This window comes from Lithobates pipiens, unplaced genomic scaffold (genome assembly GCF_037356315.1).
Source record: "Lithobates pipiens isolate NorthernLeopardFrog02 unplaced genomic scaffold, aLitPip1_a1.2 Scaffold_25, whole genome shotgun sequence".
In the NCBI taxonomy this organism is placed as follows: Eukaryota; Metazoa; Chordata; class Amphibia; order Anura; family Ranidae; genus Lithobates; species Lithobates pipiens.
In genome coordinates this window covers 177,223,915-177,245,239 of record NW_027507787.1, presented here as the reverse complement: position 1 = coordinate 177,245,239, position 21,325 = coordinate 177,223,915, and the positions used below count along the sequence as shown (strand labels likewise).

Genomic DNA, 21,325 nt, shown 5'->3' with positions numbered 1-21,325 from the left:
ACAATCTATCACATCTGCTATAATCGTTTTATATGGACTATAAACTGAAGGATTTATGAATAAATGGTTGTGGAACAAATCATTTGAGTTTTCATTATTTCTTTTGGGGAAATTTGCTTTGATATACAAGTGCTTTGGATTACAAACATATTTCTGGAACGAATTATGCTCACAATCCAAGGTTTTACTGTAGTTAGGTTTTGACCAGAATTCGACTTTAACCTCCCTGGTGGTATTCCCGAGTGTGGCTCGGGGTTAATTTTCACTACCAAAAGCGGTAACCCCAAGCCACAGTGTGCGAAGTCCCCCCACTGTATTAATCGCCAGAACATCTGCCTGATTCATCATTGTTCTAGGCTTCGTTCCCTGCGAGCATAGCGATGCACAGGGGCAGAGCCCGGCAGCAAATTCAAAAAGTGAAAAATACATAACACACTGTAATCTGTATGATTACATTACCGTTTCAAATCATTTCACCTCATTTTTGTCCCCAGTGCTTCTTCCAGTGCCCTGCATGCAGTTTTATATTATATATACTGTTCTTTCTGCCTGGAAACTTGAGAATGTCCATGACATTCAAAAAGTGTCCCTTTACGTCAAAAGTGTTTTTTGACCAGCTAAAAAATAGCGATAGTAAATTAGAATCACTTGCAGAATTGAGCCATTCTGATTCCTGGGGAAATTCGTCAACAGACACTGAAAGTGACGACAGCGACAAATCTACAACTGAGCAAATTTCAGTGTTTTTGTTTTGATTACATTATTATATTATTATTTATTATAATTATTTATGGTTATTTATTATTTTATAATTTATGATTTTGTTTTTTCAAACTTCATCATACCCGGGATGTCTACTAGACTCTTGTTTGACAACACTGAATGCAAGATCTTCTGAGTACAAAATGAGAAATTAAATTAAAGTGACCCTGTCAACAACATAAAAAATTGCAGGCAATAACACAGAAAAATCTAGTATCTTATATGCTCACTTGCATTCTTTTTCATTTCCATAAATTATATTTTATGGAACTGTTGACACTTTCGGGAGCTCCGACGCACGTTACACCCGCCTCAGTCAGCTGGGCGTGTCTCTGAGTATTTCTGAGCGTCTCCAAATTCTCCATGAGCCACCAGTGCCCCCCAGACCTCTGGCCACATGCAGTACTGCATACACCAGTGGCGATACTACATGGATTGTACTGCTTGCATATCAAGTCAAAATAAAAATAAAAATGTTGCTTGTCTTTCAAAACGCTCATATACCGTGTAACTCACAAACCAAGATATTACTGCCGACCGCCTGCTGCAGATTTACTGGTGGGACGGCTGCACGAATCGACGTATCTGTACGTCATTTCATGTACTAGCCCATGTTAGCGTGCGTGCGCCAGTTGACCAGAGGGGAAGCCAATCAGCAGGTCCGGAGGCCACCCACAATCATTCCCCACAGAGGCAGAATGGGGATCTGCCTATGTAAACAAGGTAGATCATCGTTCTGACAGGGGAGGACATAGAGATTTTGTGTTCATGCCAAGCAGAAACATAGATCTCTGTGTTGTCCCAGTCAGTCCATCCCACACAGTTAGAAAACACTCCCAGGGAACACACTTAATCCCTTGATTGCCACTGGTGTTAACTTCTTCCCTGCCAGTGTCATTAGTACAGTAACAGTGCATATTTTTAGCACTGATCACTGTAATAATGTTACTAGTTCCCAAAAAATGTGTCAGTTAATGTCTGATTTGTCTGCCACAATGTCGCAGTCCTGCTAAAAATCGCTGATCGCCAGCATTACTAGTAAAAAATGAAAAATAAATACAAAATTCCACAAAAACATCCCACAGTTTGTAGACGCTATAACTTTTTTTACAAAAAATATGTAGCAGAATACATATGGGCCTAAATTGATGAAGAAATTTTTTTTTATTTTTATTTTTTTTAATGGATATGTTTTATAGCAGAAAGTAAAAAATATATTTATTTTTTTCAAAATTGTCGCTCTGTTTTTGTTTATAGCGCAAAAACAAAAATAAAAACTGCAGAGGGGACCAAATACCACCATAAGAAAGCTCTATTTGTGGGGAAAAAAGGACATCAATTTTATTTGGGTACATCATCGCACAACCGCACAATTATCAGTTAAAGTAACATAGTGCGGTATCACAAAAAATTGCCTGGTCAGGAAGGGGGTAAAACCGTCCAGTCCTTAAGCAGTTAATATATAGCCTATAGCCTATTATAGCCTTCTTCTCATTTGGGAGCTGGCCAAGCCATTCTGCTCCTCCCCTCATATCCTGAGTCTAATTGAGCGCCTGGCATCACATCCAAGATGGTGGTGCCTGGCAGCAATCCAAGGGCTTTTGGATGACTACACTTTTAGAGGTATATATCATATATAAAATACATTAAATGCACATATAAATGTATAGGGAAAGTGTTTGTTGAAATGAATGGTCTAGTGCAGAGGTAAGCAACCCCTGGAACTGGTGCCACAAGTGGCACGCAAAGCCTGTTTTGCCGGCACTCGACTCCCTCCCTTTCAGTAGAGCAGCACAGGGAAGTGTCAGTGAGACACTAATACGTTCCAATTTCAGAATTCCCAACGCCGCACCTGCACTGAGGAAGAGGCACTGTGCCCCCACATTGCAAAAGATGGGAAACACTGTTTGGTTCTCAACTTTGCTGTAGCTGCGATCGTCAGCCGTTGTGATGGGGAAGAGATTGAGTGCAGTTCTGTTGGGGGGGGGTGGGGGGGTGGTCCCTTTTTCAAGGCCGAGAACTGTCTTGGCCACTGCTAAAGCCAATCACAGTCCTGCTAGCCCCTTCCACCATCTGGAGGAAGAAGACTCGCTTGGTTGCCACTACCAATCTCAGAAAGAAGGGATTTCACTGATTGAGAAAACCACAATCAGGTGACAGTTTGTGGAATTATTGTTGACCTTCTGAGAACTTTGTTGAAATTACTCCTGAACCTTTGTGTCACTTACTACTGAACCCCGACACTCTGTGTCCCTTTAAGCCACAGCCAGTATTCAGCGCAATGAAAATCACACCAACTACTTTTTGTCAGCCGCGGGGGCCCAACTTCTGATCTTGCACACAAACCCACTGCTTTCAGAAAATGCCCCTGACCTGAACTCATCATTGCGCATCCATTCCATATGCTTGTATGTGACATCACATACATCACATACAAGCACGTGGGCTGGATGCGAGAGGTGGATCAGCAGGATGAGAGTGCCAGGACAGGTAGATGTCTCATCTCTGCTTCCTTTCACCACTCTGCATATCACACATATCATAGATGAGAAGAGGGTACAGCGGTGGAGCAGATGAGCAGGAGGGTACAGCGGTGGGGCAAATGTTCAGGGAGGTACAGTGGTGGAAGAGATGAGAAGGGGATTCAACTGTGGGACAGAAGAGCAGGGGGGTATAGTAATGGGCCAGATGAGCAGGGGGGTTCAGTGTTGGGGCAGATGAGCAGGGGGGTAGAGCAGTGGGACAGATGTAAAAGGAGGTGTATTGGTGGAGCAGATGAGCAGGAGGTTACAGTGGTGGAGCAGGAGAGCAGGGGGTACAGAGGTGGGGCAGAAGAGCAGGAGGTACAGAGGTGAGATAGATGTGCAGGATGTACATTGGTGGGGCAGATGAGAAAGGGGGTTACAGTGGTGTGGCAGATGAGCAGATGGGTTCAGTGTTAGGACAGATGAGAAGGTGATTCAGTGGTGAGACAGAAGAGCATGGGGATATGGTGGTGGAGCAGATGTGCAGGGAGGTACAGAGGTGGGGCAGATGAGAAAAGGGGTACATTGGTGGGGCAGATGACAAAATAGGTACATTGATGGGGCAGATGAGAAAATAGGTACATTGATGGGGCAGATGAGCATGGGGTTCAGTGTTGGGCCAGATGAGAAGGGGGTTACAGTGGTGGGAAAGATGAGCTGGGGGGTACAGTGTTGGGGCATGGGAGAAAGGAGGTACATTGGTGGGACAGATGAGCAGGGGCTACAGCGGTGGGGCAGAGAAGCAGGGGTACAGAGATGGGGCAGATGTGCAGAGGAGTGCAGAGGAGAAGGGAGGTACATCGGTGGAACATAGGAGCAGGGGGTTACAGTGGTGGGGCAGAACAGCAGGGGGAACAGAGGTGGGACAGATGTGCAGGAGGTACAGTCATGGGGCAGAGGAGAAAGAGTGTTAAAGTGGTGGGGCAGATGAGCAGATAAGTTCAGTGTTAGGACAGATGAGAAGATGGTTCAGTGGTGGAGCAAATGTGCATGGAGGTACAGTGGTGGGGCAGATGAGAAAGGGGGAACATTGGTGGGGCAGATGAGCAGGGTGGTACAGTGGTGGGACAGAAGAGCAGGGTGGTACAGTTGTGGGGCAGATGTACAGGGGGTTACAGTGGTGGGGCAGATGAACAGGGGGGTTACAGTGGTGGGGCAGATGAGCAAGGGGGTACAGTGGTGGGCAGATGTGCAGGGGTTACAGTGGTGGGGCAGATGTGCAGGGTATTACAGTGGTGGGGCAGATGTGCAGGGGGGTACAGTGGTGAAACAGATTTGCAGGGAGGACAGTGATCTAAGGTGTGGAGTTGCTGGAATTGGAGCTGATCTGAAGCGTGAGAGTGCAGGATCTTAATTTCTCACTACTAAAGTAGTTTACAGCATTTACTTAATAAAAAATCCCTTTCGTGATTCAGAGTGTGAAGTTTACATTTTAGATTTTTTTCTTAGAAATTCGGGACACTCAGTCTCTTTGAAAACATTACACGGCACACTATGCTCAAAAGGTTGCCTACCCCTGGTATAGTGAAAGTAGTTGGATCCTTCAACAAGCAGCATTAGTCAGAATAGACTTTGTTTGGATAAATATTGGCTTCTCCAGAGGAACACAGACAGTAAGCACTGTTTAACTTTGTTGCTCTATTTGCATAAAAAAATTAAATTTTTGCATTTCTAATCCTTTTTGACATTAAAGTTTATTAAATTAAACAAATGGCACAGTCCACGAAGAAGATTGTACATGGCCTCTCCTACCACACAGAGGAATGTAATATTACTGTTTAGAAATGTTTCGTCATTTCAGACTCCGGCCAGGTACGTGACAGTATCGGTCAGCCTCTCTTGTATCTCCGGCCCTGGTCCCTCTGAGAGTGGAAACAGAAGGAACCAAGGGACAGGAGGAACACGAGTGCCTGCTGGTGTAGCCCTGGAAGCCTGAAGCAGACAATGCGACTCTTGGAAGGCAAGAAGTCGCAGGAGCGAAGTTGCAGATACTCGGGTTGCAGAGTAGAGCCAAACAGGGGACAGAAGCGTAGTCACAAGGATAGCCAGGTTCGGTAGCAGGCGGGCAGCAAGGGACAAAAGCATCAGACAGGAGCAGGGTCAAATAGGAAGCCGGGATCTGGAACCGATAATCAGAGGTATGGGAAAGTCCAGCAGCAAGGTCATGAGAAGCCAAGGTTCAGCAACAGGTAACAGCAGGATACAGATACAGGAACAGCTGAAGATCGATCAGTCTGAAGTCAGTGAGCCCCTTAAATCCAAAGGAACGTGCGGATGCGCGCATTGCTTTGCGCACGTGTATTGGCGCATCTGCGATCTGTTGAGTTTCTTGTGCGTGCGCGAGTGCAGAGTACAATGACAGTTCTCTTACAGGTGCTTTTGTCGGTGAGAGCACCCTGACTTCTGCCCAGGTAACTGTGGCCATTGAGGTGGCCTCCCATGCAGATTGTGGCTGCAGTCTAGGTGATCTAAGGACAGCTACAGATTTTATCCTGGACATGCCCCCAAATGTAGCACTGCCACCTAGGGGACTGCTTGGAATTACCTGCTCATCTGCACTGCCATGACTTGATGAACATTCAAACAGTCAGAACTCAGTGTATTTAGATTCTGATAGTATTTATTAGAATACTGGAAAGGGTGGTACACAACAAGGGGGGGCATAAATCTGCTGCACTTTGAGCCTGATAGCATCAGCTCAGCAAAAGTATTCCTCTGAAAAGTCAAAACAAGGTAATAACAAATATACAGCATGTTATAAACATTTCCTTCAAGAGGTAATACTTTCCCCTATAGATGAATAAAGCTAAAATGGACTAGACTAGCTCACTAAAGGGGGTAACCTGGCGGAACTACAATCACTCTAGTAATGAGAGCTCAGGCCTAGAGATGATGGTACAAGGACCCTTGTTTAACTCTAACATTAATGTCCTCATTGTAGATCTGATGTTCTTCACTGGTACATCAGAGCTCGTTACTTGTAATCTGATTGGGTCTAGTGGGATGTACTAACTTACTTGTAGAGAGTAAAGTTAAAGCATTTAAGTACAGTGTTCAGCTAAATTCAGGAAAGTGTTCATAGGGTGGATGTGTCTCATGCAAAGTGTCCCAGTGATACAGTGACAAGGGTGCTGGTAAAAGATGGGTGATTGGCCCTCTCGCCAACAACCAGGTAGATGTGATGTCTTCTGAACAGTTTGCGGCATAGCGATGCTTCTGCAGTGGATCCGTCGCTTTGATCTTCCTTTTTGCAGCTTGACACACCAACTGGCTGGTCACTGTATTGGTGCGGGAAGGACGTCTGATGGCAACTCGTGGAGCTAGGCCTTTCTGGCACAGGTGGGCAGATGTTAGACCGTGTGGTAGGCTGTGACCTCTCTCTCTCTCCTTGCAGGGAGAGGTCCGTCTCGTATCAGTTCCAGGAGGAAGAGAGTGATGGGCGGGTCTCTGGCTTCTTTTATAGCTCCTCCCAGCAATCCCTCTGATGGTAGCAAAGATCTCTGGGATATGCGGTCCAGATGCATGAACATGCAGAATAGTTATTAGTCTGATGAACTACCTATCCTATAGCTCCTTTGACTGGACTCACAAATCTTATATATTTTAATAGTACTAGGCACTGAGGGACATGCAATGCCTAAAGACACCGGAGGATTACCATCCTTTGCAACCGTAGTCCACATTGCTACACACACATCAAACAAATCTACTTTAACAAAGTCCTCCTAAACCTTTTTAGGTGTTGTCCCTAGGTTTCCTGGTGCATGGGCAGGCACACCCTATGAGAGTTGGTAGGTTTGTATGTTTGTGGCTGCTGTCTCTGAAATAATGCACTCTAATTTTTATTCCATGGTAAAAACTACCTTATCTATCCCTCTTACACTGCAGCCCAATCAAGCTGCAAACATACTCTCCAGCCACCGTGCTGTATGTATAGATACAGTATTGTCTCTAAAACATGGCAACCTAATTTTTATTTCCGAATGTGGGATTGTGTTTTTTGAAGTTTTATTGTGAACTGTTTTGACATTTTATTAAACTTTCAATACAATACAGTCACAAACTATACTATTAAAGTGGTTGTAAACCCTTACAAACCACTTTGACCTACAGGTAAGCCTAGATTGAGGCTTACCTGTAGGTCCAAGCAATATCTCCTAAACCTATATGGTTTAGGAGATATTTGCCCGAAAACGCACTGAGCGCACTGAGCGCGGCATTTCCAAGAATGGAGCTGCCGCGCGTGTCGACTCCCGTGCGCATGCGCGGGAGTGACGTCATCGCGGCTTCGCCGAATGACAGCGGCGGAGCTGCGAGACCCCACCAACAAGATGGATGCGGCAGACTACAGGGGACAGCGGCGACTTCGCTGGCTCCTGTGTCAGGTAAGTGACACATAATGGGCTACTATGCGATGCATAGTAGTCCATTATGCTTTGCCTTTGCAGGGAATGAAAGAGGAAGTAAACTCATCAGGGTTTACTTCCTCTTTAAGCTGTTTGGCCACTGCCCATTTGGTAGGAATTGAGGGCTTTTATATTTTAAGAGTGAACTTTCCCATAGCTTTTAGATCTGCTTTGGCTGCTACCTCCACCACTCAATTCAGGCCCATTACTGATAGACAGAAAATCAGGTGTTGCAGCCAAAACTGCTGCTGCTGTATTTAAGCCAAACTGAATATAAAATGAAAAAAATAAATAATAATTACACATACAAAATATGGGTCGCTGGAACACAGCGACTCTGATGCATTTGGGGAAAAACGTACTGTTCCGTAACAGTGCATACAGCTTTAAGTGATTGTAAAGGATCACCTTGTAAAACAATCCATTGAGTTTAAAATAGAAATGAAAGGCAGAACATTTTTGTATAGATATATAGATAAAAAACATTATAAATACCCTTTTACCTTTCTTTATAAGTTCTCTGTTTTCAGCTGCATCAGAGCTGGGGGGGAGGAGAAGCAGCAGTACACAGAGCTTGACAGTGAATGACTGTGCAGCGGGGGGCATGTCAGGACAAGTCTGACCATTGGAGGAGAGTTCCTAGCATAGCTAGAGAACTGACCACTGTGTGTTCTCCTGCTTAGCGTGGTCAGTTTTTCAGTACAATGATGTTTACTGGAGATCAGATACAAAATTCCCACGAAGGATATATTAACATTAGACACAATGCAGGATTTTTGTGAATACACAGAAAAAGATGTCATAGAGCAGTGATGGCAAACCTTGGCACCCCAGATGTTTTGGAACTACATTTCCTATGATGCTCATGCACTCTGCAGTGTAGATGAGCATCAAGGGAAATGTAGTTCCAAAACATCTGGGGTGCCAAGGTTCGCCATCACTGTCTTAGCCTTTGTACACACAGTCGGACATTTCGATGGAAAATGTCCGATCGGACTGTGTTGTTGGATAATCCGACCGTGTGTGGGCTCCATCGGACTTTTTCCGTCAAAATGTTCGACCAACAGAGTTTGAGAGCTGGATATAAAATTTTCCGACAACATGATCCAATCGGACTTTGATTTGACAAATTACGAGACCAAAGCTATTGGCTACTAGCCGCAACGTAGTCTCGTCTCAACGAACGAACGTCATCACGTTCCAAACGATCGGATTTTCCGACAACTTTGTCCGACCGTGTGTATGCAACACCAGTTTCGGACAAAATCCGTCTGAAAAAATCTGGCGGATTTTGTTGTCGGAATGTCCGACCATGTGTACAAGGGCATAGAGTATAAACTATTAACAAACAATGACCCACCAACCCAGGTCAGGGGCCAATGCATAGTACCTGAGACTTAGGACTTAGGGCTAAGGTAGGTAAAGGGAGTGGACTCACCCTCCAGAAGTATGGCGAGCAGAACAAAACAGAAACGAAATGGGGGGAACTGATAATTAAAGCAGGGATCAAGAAGAGGGGAAGAAAGAACAGAGTGGTGGACAAGGAGCCCAGAGAATAGAAGGAGGGTAGTAGGAGATAGAGGAGCATAGGCAAGGAGCAGAGGAAGTGGAGGGAAAATCCCTCAGGCTGGGGGTTGAGGAGGATTATTTACAGAGGCCTAGGCTGGCTGGGCGCAAGTTTGGATGGTCGTTAGACCACCATGGAGTCCACACTTTGGGGAATTTAGCATGAACATCACTGAGGAATACTTGGAACTTTTTTCTTGGATCATGAGGGTCATCAAAGTGCTCTTCACCTCTACAAACGAAACAGCTGGATTTTTCCAGGCTCTATTGTGGTCAGTTTTTAATAGGAAAGCAAGGGGATTAGCAGGAACATTGGGGATTTCACACAGAGGAAGTAATATAAAGAGAACAGAATACAGTTCTTATTCATACAAGTACTTGGTACAGCAGGTACACATCAGGAATATGAAGTGTTGGGGTAACAAATGCTTTGAAGACATCTCAAGAGCGCGTCATAGAAAGGAATGGTGGAAAGGAATGGAATGTCACCCTTGAAGTCACCTAAAAAGGAAGACCAATTCCACTTGTACAATTATTTTTACTGCATTGTTACAATTCTCCCATCGCAGTAGCTAGCTCCATATACATTTTGGTTACAATCTCTTGCCTATTGACCGTAACAATGGTCAAATTGATTTTCAAGATTGCCCCCATTGATTTTAGTGGGGTTCAGAGTAAAATTCACATTTTTAGATTTGATGGGTTCCATGAATGATCCGCAAACTGAACCCAGGTTAATTCACTCATCAGTAATTTTGAGCATGGTTGATGAACAGTTAGTAGCAGCAAAACAGCAGGTTTATTTTTCTTCCTGGCACTCACTCTGTCAAAATCAACACGGTACCACAGCTTTCTCCTTCTGCTCTTTTCCCCTTCTTCACTTTCCTCTCCTTTCGGTGCCTGTGCAGAGACGATTCCTTATTCTTTTTCTGTACAGCGGCAACAATCTTCCCACCTTATTCAAGCCCTCCTGCTCCAAAAAAAATAAAAAAAGCAGTACAGTCACAGAGTGGCTCTGAGGAAGAGGGGATCGCCCCTCGAAACGCGTCAGGCATTTGGAAGGTTCTCCAGTGTTCTGGACACGGTCCCGGTGACCGGGTCACTTTGTGTCCATTGTGGACTTTGAAATGTTTTTATAACGTACACGTTTGTGAGTACATTTCCTCTCTTTTTATACCAATAAGCACCACTTGGGTAATGTGCAAGGTTGGTGCACCCTCTTTTTTCATTTTTTCTACAGTGTTTCCATTGGGTGTCCCCTGATCCTTGGAGGGCAGCAAGACCTGTGCATTTACCCAGAGCCATATAAATCCTAGGTGATATCTACCACCGTCACATCGCTTTAGAGCGCAGGAGATTTTTTTTGTTATTAATTTCCCAAATAAATAAATAAATATATAATTATATAATTTCCCAATGTATCAAATTATGCAAACTCATAATAAAATCATACATATTCCTGAGCAAAAGGGATATCTCACACCATAAATATAAAACAGGATACAATCTACGTATAGGACAGTATAAATGCTTGTTTCTAAAGCCTTATATGGACTTCCAACGGACTTTACTGTGGATTTTGGCCCGAAGGGGCGTTGGCCATGAACTTGGTATCCATACACACGGCAGAACATTTTCAGCCAATGTTCACCAAATCACGTGGTTTTTCCGCTCTTTACCGCCACCCTTTGGGCAACTTCTGCTATTGTTGTCTGATCTTTAGCATTGGTTCTGAGCATGCCTGTTTGTATTTTGGACTTTAGTCCTATGGACTTGTGTACACACAATCGGACATTTGTTGCCGGAAAGTTTGAGAGCATGCACATCGAACATATGTCCGTTGAAAAACCAAAAACAATTGTCTGATGGAGCATACACGCGGTCGGATTGTCCAATAAAACAGGTCCGTCCGACTGTTGTTTTTAAAAAGTCTGATCATGTGTATGGGCCTTAAGATGCACTGCAATGTGCTGCAGCACAAATGGATAACATTACATAACAGTACATTTTAAAAAATGCACTGAAATGCATGCTAAAATCTCATTACAGTGCAATTTAAAAAATACAACAGCACATACGCCTTATGTGCACAATGACGTGCACCCTATGATGTGACTGGGTCCTTATAGAACAAAATCTTATAATGTATTGTATTGATATAGAGCTTACAAAAAAAACACATTACATTGCTATGAAAACAGTGCTATCTAGTGGTAGAATTGATTATTGTACTTGAATGTTATTTTTTACTAGGTAATTTTGTGCGATTCGTGTTAATTTTTCACTGCGTTTTCCTTTCAAGCATGAGTATACAGAGCCTTGAAAAACTATTTAGACTCTTGCTTTTCTCAGATTTTGCTAAATAACAACCCCTGTAGTGCCATTTGGCTCCCTGTGATATCCTCATTTAAATTACTGAAGCTCCAAATTAGTTTTTCCTTTTAATGTGACAGTGTTTTATGGTGGAAAACAACAGATAAAATCCTTGCAGTTAGGGGATCATTATTCAAGTTGTGTATCTTGAAGACAGCTGTGATGAAGATTTATGAATGAAATGAAGATTAAAAAGCACTCCAAGAGCGTAGAGGAAAAAAGTAATACAAATGCATATATTTTGAAAGCGTATGAAACAATAAATATCAAGGTAGACTAAAGGCCCATTTATACATTGCACATGCATTAATGTGCATCTATATGTACATTGCTGCATGCACTGCTATATGTGTTTTATGCATGTGAACGTACTTCTTTTCATTCTGTTTTTTGCTTAAACTTAGGGAACTCTTACAGAAAAACAACTGCTGCAGTATAATGCCCTGTACACACGTCCGGACATTCTGACGACAACATCCGTCGGATTTTTTCCGACGGATTTTGGCCCAAACTTGTCTTGCATACACACGGTCGCACAAAGTTGTCGGAAAATCCAATCGTTCAGAACGAGGTGACGTACAACATGTATGACGGGACTATAAAGAGGCCAGTAGCCAGTAGCTTTTGTCTCGTAATTTATTCTGAGCATGCGTGGCACTTTGTGCATCGGAATTGTCTACACACGATCGGAATTTAAAAAATCTGATTTTGCTGTCGGAAATATTTTAGATCCAGATCTCAAACTTTTTGTTTTGGAAATTCAGACGGAAAAAGTCCAGTGGAGCCCACACACGATCGGAATTTCCATCAACACAGTCTGATCGCACATTTTCTGTCGGAAAGTCGGACCGTGTGTACAGGGCATTACACATAAAAACTTGTGTCAATGCATTTTCATATTGTACCATTCATTCTTTTGGGTCCCTTTCAATAAAAATACATTGCCTTTTTTTATTTCACTGCACAGAAATACAGATCAGCAATTTAAATAGCGTAAACAGCCTGAATTGTCGTGGTTGTTTTAATTTGCTAAAAACAAATTATGCAGTAGTGCTCTTATAGGTTGGAGGGGAAAGAGACTTTAAGCCCAAAGATGGGATTTAAACTAACTGTGGAAAAAAGGTTTTGTTATCAGATGAGACCAAGATATATCCATTGGCCAAACTTTAAAGCAATATGCATGGTGCAGATCTAAAGAGTGCCGCACAATGCAATGTGATTGCACTATATCTGTACAATCTTCTTTAGATTTATCAGCATAAATTATGATGCTAGATAATTGTTCCTTGTCTAATTTTGTCCTGTTATGTGTGAGCGGGTCTAAGAATCCCAACAGCAGACCCTGATAAAACTCTACTGTGTGACTAATGCAGCTCTGGTATGCATTTCAGGTAGAAAAAAGTAAAGCGCCATACACACTATCAGATTTTCTGCAAATTTTTTCCTTCAGATTTACCAAAACCATGTAGTGCAAGGGCCTGCCTGACTGCATACAAATTAAAACTCCTAAGGTTTGACCTCATATTATATGGTTTTGGTAAGTCTGAAGGAAAAAATCAGCAGAAAATCTGATAGTGTGTATGGGGCTTAAGGTTTGAAGTGCACAATAGATTGAAATGTGGTGATGGTAGTAGGGGGGATGCAAACAAAAGCCTATGTACACATGCCCTAATAGTGACAAAAAAATAAAAAAGGATACTACTTTGTAATGCATGAAATAAGTAGATATTAAGTGCACCATTTAAATAAAGGTGTAGCAATGTGCAAAAATCTAATTCCATATCGCCAGGTGCATTTTCAGTGTTCTAATGAGAAACGTTGCAGTGTCTGCATCCCTTTAGAAGTAATTAACTCTTAGGGACCATCTTAACAAAAATGTTGTTTCTGTTGCAGAACATGCCTAAAATCTGACTTGTATCCTAGTGCCGACTTCTAGGAAAATCATTGAGCAAACAAGCAGGAAATAGCATTTGGAGACATTCTACATGTGTATGGCATGTGTAGCAATTATATATATATATATATATATATATATATATATATATATATATATATATATGTGTGTGTATATATATATATATATATATATATATATATATATATATATATATATATATATAATATAGATAGATAAATGGATAAACAAACAGATAGACAGACATACACTGGGTGGGAGGGATAGATAGATAGATAGATAGATAGATAGATAGATAGATAGATAGATAGATAGATAGATAGATAGATAGATAGATAGATAGATAGATAGATATTGGGTGGGAGGGGAGAATGAGAGAGATGGTGGGATAGATAGATAGATAGATAGATAGATAGATAGATAGATAGATAGATAGATAGATAGATAGATAGATAGATAGATAGATAGATAGAATGGACAGACAGATGAGAGAGGGAATTAGTGGTGAATGGGAGAAGTATTTGCTCCTATCAGCAGTGCCCCAAAACCCCACAGCAAGGGGAGTGCCTGCAGGATAGAAGTTTTGCAGTACAGTGCTTTGCGTCGCAATGACTCACAAAATCTTGCAAATGAAGCGTCTTACATGCAATCACGTGATTGCATAGATGTTATGCTACCCATAGTGCACTGTGTCCAGCGCCCATACACAGTGCACTTGTGCACTTAAAGGACTTTTTTTTTTTAACAACCTTTTTTGTTTTTTCAGAGGTGGCGGCAGGATTGCATGCTGAACTCAAAAAGCCCCCTCTTTCAGTTTTGCAAGATGAAAAAGAAATGCCCATGAAGACCCCTGGGGTATATGACAGTGATATCCCAGAATCTGCAGGCTGTGCCAGATAGGTCATTTTGACCTAGGCCAGGAATCCAGAAAAACTTTCAGAAATAAAAAAATGTATTAAAATGGCTGGATAAAGTATAGCTTCCTATCTATTTACTAATGCTAGCAGCATAAGGATTAAAAATAGGTATGTTGATGCAAAGTTCCACGTTAAATCGCCTGATAAACAGTAGGAATTATAGTATTCATCACATGATATAGTGTAAGCCCTTGTAAACACGGTCAGAGATTCCATCAGAATGTTTCCTATTGGACCGTTTTGTCGGATATTCCAACTGTGTGTGGTCTGCATCGGACTGTTTCCGTCGGAATATCCGATGGACCAACTTTTCCAACTTGCCGGTAAAATTTTCCGACAAAATGCTCCTATCGGACATACTCCGATCATGTGTAGCCTACTCAGACGGACAAAGTGCCACGCATGCTCAGATCAAATTCCTAGGCCAAAGCTATTGGCTAATGGCTACTAGCCTGAACGTAGTCCCGTCGTAACGAAATAACGTCATCACATTATGTACAATCGGATTTTCCGACAACTTAGTCCGACTGTGTGTATGCAACATCCCTTCCGGACCTCTTCCGGAATTAATCAGTCGGAATTACTCCGATGGATTTGGTTGTCGGACTCTCCGACCGTGTGTACAAGGGCTAACACATACTGCACCTCAATGGCAGTTCTTGTGGAACTTGTTTCATTACTCAGTTGGCTAATTTACAGAAAGAAGAACCAACATGTTACTGTTGCCTATAGTAAACATATTTCCTAATTATATTAAAGTGGAAGTAAACCCATCTGTCATTTTCAGCCAAGGAAGCTGCCATCTTGGCCTCTGTTTAATCTACAACTGCCATGATGCAGCACATGTGATCAGTTAAGACACCAGCCATTGGATGGTTTGACAGCTTGGTTAAAAGCACAACCAATTGGAGTGTCACATTTCCGGCATGTGCCAGAAATGTAACTGTTGTACAGATGGTTTTACTTGCGCTTTAAAAGGGAAAATTAAATAAATTAATAAGGGGGAACAGGTCCATCCTCTGTAAATAAGTATGGGGTACATAGTACCCCTACTCATTCACCAAAAAAAGTAGTAACTTAGAAATAAACATGCTTTTTGTAAAAAAAAAAACAATAATCCCCAAAAAAGACCCCTCATTATAAATCCATTGTCAATCATAACGCCTGTTACCAGTTGACTCACTATAAGAAAAAAAACCTGACGACTAAGTGCCAGTGACCAGTCCCAATAGCAAACTAAACTAAACACTAACTAAATGTCAACTCCCTTAGCTGTCATCAGCTATAACAGGGAAGCGGCGGGGATAGCGCCAACATAAAATACAACCTTCACCTTGTTCGGTCTGGACCTAGGTTCGGACTGAACTAATGACTCATCCCTATTTGTAACATTTGCATTCAAACATATGTTTGCATCATTGATCAAGCTATGTGCCTTCAGTTGTACATGTAGAGTAAAAGCTGCCACTGGTGTTTCATTGTTCCATTATTGATATGTACAGCAAAGTGTTGATCAATCCTTTTGCAGCCTGAATCCAATCTGGCCTGGATTTACACAGAGAGGAAATTACTCAGTAATGGGACTGTATCATGGTTAGCTCAAGCTGGGCCTTGCCTAGAGTTTTGAAAGGGGGTGATGTTTATGTATTTTACCCATGTGAGAAGCTGGAACCCTGGGGAGTCTGATACAAAAAGATTACAATGGTGCCACAGTGTCTGCCTCAAACAAAGATAGAGCAGTTTAATCCCTACAAAGTCCCGTTCCCTTGCAAGGCCATTTATGCTTTAGGTGTCATATCGCGCTACAGTTTGTTATTACTATAATATATTCATTCTGCTGTGCACAAAACTTTGAAAAACTAGTTGATTTAGTAAAGAATTGAAGACCATACATTTATCAAAGGTAATGTTCACTTAGCTTAATGAATAAGATAAAGCTATGTTCACTTTAATTATTCAATTATGTGGATCAAAAGCATTTTGCTTTCAAATGATTGGATGATTTAGCTGAACGTAACTTAATTTTAATTACTAAGTTAAATGAGCATTCACTTTTCAATTCTTTAGCAAATTAACCTTATAGTATTCCCTCTCTTGTCCTCCACGTGGTCCAAGGATTGCCCCATCTGGATGTAATAGACTGACAATGAACAAGTCAGTTCAAATGCCTTCTACAAATGCTCATTTACTGTGAGACTATCGCATTTATACAAACAGTTTGTACAAAGAGGAGGAAGTGGTGTAAATCCCTGGACTGCACTTTGTTTGTCTTTACTTGAAAGTCAAAAAGATAAAACTGAAAGCACAAAACCTGCTCTCTCTGCACCAGCGGGATCAGGAGATGGTCTCTGCTTCGGGAAGACCTGAGCTGAAATACTATCAAATCCTAGCAAAGATATTTACACTTTGCACAGCTAGCTGATATTAAGCCCCATACACACTATCAGATTTTCTGCTGATTTTTTCCTTCAGATTTACCAAAACCATATAATATGAGGTCAAACCTTAGGACAGGGATATGCAATTAGCGGACCTCCAGCTGTTGCAAAAATACAAGTCCCATCATGCCTCTGCCTCTGGATTTTATGCTTGTGGCTGTCAGAGTCTTGCTATGCCTTATGGGACTTGTAGTTCTGCAACAGCTGGAGGTCCACTAATTGCATATCCCTGCCTTAGGAGTTTCAATTTGTATACAATCAGGCAGGCCCTTGCACTACATGGTTTTGGTAAATCTGAAGGAAAAAATCAGCAGAAAATCTGATAGTGTGTATGGGGCTTAAGTCTCTGTTTATGATATCTAATAATTGATAAACTACCTTATACAGTAACTGCCTTACACATGAGCTATCAGAGAACAAGATGTGGATCAGGAAGTGCCACTAAAAATAGAGCTTCAGGATTAAACTTTATTAAAAAACATTGTTGTCCAGATGCTCTTCTGGCATTTATAACAGGCGAAGGTCTAAGGCTGGGTGCACATATGTGTGAATTCATCCAATTCACATGACAGGTGAGTGCGACTAGTTCTCAATGGAACCAGTTCATACAGGTCCGGGGTGGCCGCGGTCCACATTCCAAAAGGGTCCTGTGCTTGTTTGGGTCTGATTCAGGTGCGAATTCAGGCAAAAATTTGGACCTGATTTGCACCTGAACCGATGAACAGGAATGCACCGGACCCCATACTGGGAACCCCGGCCACACATATGTGATCCCAGCCTAAGAGATGGGCCAGATCTAGGGCTTACAAAGCCCGTCATCTATAAAATTATGGTTGTCCTCTACATTGCATAAACAATTACCCCTACATTTAAGCCTTTACAAAACAACACCCCTCCCAGGGACCCTGCATAATTATTAAACTATACATTAAAAGACCCTAAAACAGAGCCCAACACTCCTAAAAAAATGTTCTCCTCTAGAGGCTAACCCCTTGGAGAGCAGTAACTTCCTGCACCTACCTGTACTTCCCAAGACTTTTCCCGAAAGTACAGCAGTTAGTCCACCTACGTTGCATCTCTCCCTACCCAAATTAGGTCTACCTTGATTGCATCTAAATACATCCGTTAAAGCCAAAGTGCACTCAAAAATAAAAACAGAAAAATTAGCAAAAGGGACATAACTTACAGTCAGTAGGATGTGTCCCTTGTGCGGTTTCCTCTTCTGGTTCTTCTGAAACCTAGAGTTGATTTAGCTGAGGTAAAACGTGCATATGAATACATTACTTGTCAATTAAATTTCTCTAGCATTCTCACTAATACAAAACCAACATTTCTTAATGTTTTGGAACCCTGGCTCTGCTAAAGTCTACCCTACCTACCCTGGACCCAGCTACCCTTAGTTACATATAGGCAATCCTGTTTGGCTCTGAGCCCCAGAGGGGAATATTTTCTCTCCTTGTCCTTATCCTCTCTCCTTTCTCTCCTGTCATCCTTCGGCTTTCATTTTCTCCTCTTACTGTTCCCTCTGATTTTTTCATTGTTTTTTGTTTTTACTTCTTTTTGTTTACCTTTAGAACTTTGAAATTAGGCTAGCCTCAGTACAGGACATCCTGGCTAGGATACCCGACTGGTCTGTGTGGTTAGGGTGTATGCCAAGGCTTTCCTTCCCAGTCTAGGTTCCTGATGACCATTGATGTATGCTTATGGACTTGTTGTTTAGCCCCTGCACAGGAAACATCAATGTTCTTTCATCTATTTTGAAAATAAAAAGATTGCAATAGAAAAGCTTGAATAATTATGTCCCGTCAGATTTTTATATGAAATATTTTAGGTTCCTTCAGATTTTATAGCTATTGCTTTATGTTGGTACATAGGAATAGAGGAGTGGTTAATTCTTTTTTTTTAAATGGCTCATATTTGAACAACATTGGCCTTTCTATATTTCAGTTACTAATGAGCTACAAAGATCTTATGTGGTAGTCAAAGTGCATCCTTAAGTTAGATGTTTTAAAGTTAAATATCTCTTGCCAGACATCCTGGCTTGCTAAGATTAGCCAATGGTACACATATGAACTTCTAGGTGAAAGCTTTTCAGATAGCACAGGCAGAATTCCACTTTTCATTCTGGTGTAAAGTATTTGGTACACTCTTCAGAAATGGCTGCTGAAAAAGTAAAAACGGTGCCCCTTTATGAGTTGACCTGGCTGGTATGACCCCGTGTCTTCTTACACTCCCTAAGACCGAATAGTTTCCTACCTATGCTGGGATTCACATTGAGATATTTGTATATTGCTATCATTTCTCCTCTCAAGCATCTCTTCTCCAGGGAGAATAAGTATGGTGCTTGAATTTGTTCCTCATAATTGAGGTCCTCTAGTTTGCTTATTAATTTTGTTGCCCTTCTCTGGACCCTCTCCAGTTCCAGCACATTCTTCCTGAGGATTGGTGACCAGAACTGGACAGAATATTCCAGATGCCACCAAACAAGAGTTTTATAAAGTGGCAGGATTATCGTTTTATCTCTGAAATAAATTCCCTTTCCACTTCAATACTGGGCACTTTTACACCCTTCCTGCCTAGGCCAAATTTCAGCGCTGTCATACTCCAAATGACAATTGTGCGGTCATGCAACACTGTACTCAAATTACATTTTTAGCATTTTGTTCACACAAATAGAGCTTTCTTTTGGTGGTATTTAATCACCACTGTTTTTTTTAGGACAGTACAAAAACCTCCCAAATTACCCTTTTTGAATAGTAAACAGTCCAAGGTATTTAGTAAGAGGCATGGTGAATTTTTTTAAGTTGTATTTTGTTTTTCAAAATTATATTCCCTCCATGAAAGTGGTGTTACCCTTTGATAATTGTTTTTTTTTTTTTTTTTTTATCATTTTTTTTTATTACATTTTTGTTTTTTTTACAATTTGTTTTTTTAACACACTGTGACCAGGGCAATGTGTATATAGTATAGTAATATATATAGTAATTTACTACTCTGGGGAAGTGATCAGGATTTTTTTTTACACGTTATGTTTGCATATAGCAATACATTACATTGCTATAAACAAGCATTTTACTGAATGAAACTGATAAATTCAGTCTTTTTTGTTTTGATTAGCTGTGATTGGCCACAGCTAGCAACACAGTTGTATTTCATGGATGGCATAAAAGGAAGCCATCTATTTACAACTGTCATGTAACCTGTTGTGATCCGTCACAGTGATCACATGGTACTGGCAGCGAGCCTGTATTCAGATAACTGAACCACCGCTCGGCTGTCAGTTTGCTATTGGCCAGGCGGGAAGGTGTTAATGCATGTTAATAGTCTGCTGGCTTTTCCTGCTGCAACTTTACATTGCATGCTATTGCTCAGTCTGTCTTCTACTAGGACCCCCAGCTCTTTCCCCATCCTGGATTCCCACAGAGGTTTCCCCCTAGTGAGTAATTTGCATTTATGTTTTTAGCCCTCAGGTGCATTACTTTACATTTTTTAACATGAAACCTCATTTGTCATGTCGTTACCCACCCCATGATTTTATTGAGGTCTTCTTGTAAAGTTTCTATATCCTGCTGTGATGTTATTGCCCTACTTATTTTTGTGTCATCAGCAAAAACTGAGATTGAGTTATTTATACCACCTTCTATATAATTTATTAATTAATTAAACAATTGGTCCTAGGACAGAGTCTTGGGGTACCCCACTTACCACTCCAGAACATTCTGAGTACATGTTATTTATCACCACCATTTGGACACTCCCCCGAACCAGTTTTCTATCCATGAACAAACCCTATGGTCCATGCCCACAGACCAACTCTGTTTTGCTACCTGTCCCTCATAAGGTTGGTTTCCATTCACTCCCTATCCTGTAGACTCAACAGCAAGTGAGAAGATATCTTTAAAATCTGAGGTATATCTCCTCCTAGACAGTTGTAATGAATGGAAGGAATGTTCCCGTTGGAAGATTTCTCCTCTATTTATGTTCTGGTGGCTTTCATTCCTGGTGACATTGGTAATCACTTATTAAAGAGTGAATCTCTGTAATGGGGACACAGACAGCAATAAACCTGACCTCACTACTCTATCCTAGTATAAAAACGTTTTGCCTTTGGTTGTACGTTACTCTGTTACAGCATCTTAAAGATGAACTGAGGAAGAGAAACATAAATAAATATAAAATGAATATGCATAGTGGTATGTCATTAGCATTTTATTTGCATATTATTTACAAAGTCTAGACCATCAATCTTTGTGTGATGTTTGAATACCTAATGTTCTCATAAATGATATGAAGTGAACAGAACGTTGCATTAAAAACCAAGAAACTATTTAGCTCTCCATCTTTGCTGACAAACGCTATCAAGTGTTATTGAATATGGAGAATGCAGACGTGCTCTGTCAACTAGCAGTCATACATCTGAAAA

General features: G+C 41.4%; 1 protein-coding gene and 1 long non-coding RNA gene across 2 annotated transcripts in view; one reads left to right on the top strand and one right to left on the bottom strand.

Annotated features, from left to right (window-relative positions):
- BLNK (B cell linker) overlaps positions 1-21,325 on the top strand; it is a gene marked incomplete in the record, with an annotated part of 346,417 nt that overhangs the window by 142,438 nt on the left and 182,654 nt on the right.
- LOC143929957 (uncharacterized) overlaps positions 1-21,325 on the bottom strand; it is a 39,547-nt gene that overhangs the window by 12,291 nt on the left and 5,931 nt on the right. The window contains exon 2 of the long non-coding RNA XR_013262672.1: positions 18,089-18,155. This is a non-coding gene — a long non-coding RNA (uncharacterized LOC143929957). The remainder of the gene's footprint in view (positions 1-18,088; positions 18,156-21,325) is intronic.